The sequence below is a fragment of the Chiloscyllium plagiosum genome, chromosome 19 (assembly GCF_004010195.1).
Source record: "Chiloscyllium plagiosum isolate BGI_BamShark_2017 chromosome 19, ASM401019v2, whole genome shotgun sequence".
In the NCBI taxonomy this organism is placed as follows: Eukaryota; Metazoa; Chordata; class Chondrichthyes; order Orectolobiformes; family Hemiscylliidae; genus Chiloscyllium; species Chiloscyllium plagiosum.
Genome location: NC_057728.1, coordinates 36967600 through 36968915, shown reverse-complemented (window position 1 = coordinate 36968915; position 1316 = coordinate 36967600).

The window sequence follows — 1316 nt, the reverse complement described above, 5'->3', positions numbered from 1 at the left end:
CTGGTTCAGATCCTGTTGTAATCTGAGGTAACCCTCTTCACTGACCACTACACCTCCAATTTTGGTGTCATTTGCAAACTTAGTAACTGTACCTCTTATGCTCGCATCCAAATCATTTATGTAAATGACAAAAAGTAGAGGGCCCAGCACCGATCCTTGTGGCACTCCACTGGTCATAGGCCTCCAGTCTGAGAAACTACCCTCCACCACCAACCTCTGTCTTCTTCCGATAGTACTATGGGATCCTTAACGTTCATCTAAAGTGTACAATATTCATTAATGAAAGGATTAAAACTGCATTATCCAGAAGAAGAACCCTCCCAGGTAGCAGGGTTTGTGATGTCTCTGGTCATGTTTTCAGGATCCTTGAGGTGGACGGGAGGCAACCCCAAGTCAAGGTCCACATAGGCACCAACGACATAGGTAGGAAGGGAGATCGGGATTTAAGGCAGAAATTCAGGGAGCTAAGATGGAAGCTTTGAGCTAGGACAAACGGCTGTCATCTCTGGTTTGTCGCCCATGCCACGTGATAGCAAGGTGAGGAATAGGGAGAGTGAGGAGTTGAACACGTGGCTACAGGGGTGGTGCTAGAGGGAGGGTTTTGGAGTCCTGGATAATTGGAGCTCTTTCTGGGGTAGGTGGGACCTCTACAAACAGGATGGTCTTCACCTGAACCAGAGGGGTACCAATATTTTTTGGGGGGAGAGCTAATGCTCTCTGGGTGGGTTTAAATTAATTCAGAAGGTGGATGGGAACCTCAATTGTAATTCCAGTATACAGGAGGTTGAGAGTAGTGAGGTCAGAAATGAGGTTTCAAGGTCACAAAAGGGCACCAGCAAGCAAGAAGTTGATTTGAAGTGTGTCTACTTCAATGCCAGGAACATTCGGAATAAGGTGGGTGAACTTGCAGCATGGGTTGGTACCTGGGATTTCGATGTTTTGGCCATTTCAGAGACATGGCTAGAGCAGGGACAGGAATGGTTATCGCAGGTTCCAGGCTTTAGATGTTTCAATAAGGACAAAGAAAATGGTAAAGGTGGTGTGGCATTGTTTGTCAAGGACAGTATTACGATGGCAGAAAGGATGTTTGAGGACTCGTCTACAAGGCAGTACGGGCTGAGGTTAGAAACAGGAAAGGAGAGGTCATCCTGTTGGGAGTTTTCTATAGGCCTCCAAATAGTTCCAGAGTTGTAGAGGAAAGGGTAGCAAAGATGATTCTTGATAAGAGCGAGAGTGACAGGGTAGTTGTTATGGCATCTTTAACTTTCCAAATATTGACTGGGAATACTATAGTTCAAGTACTTTAGCTGGGTCAG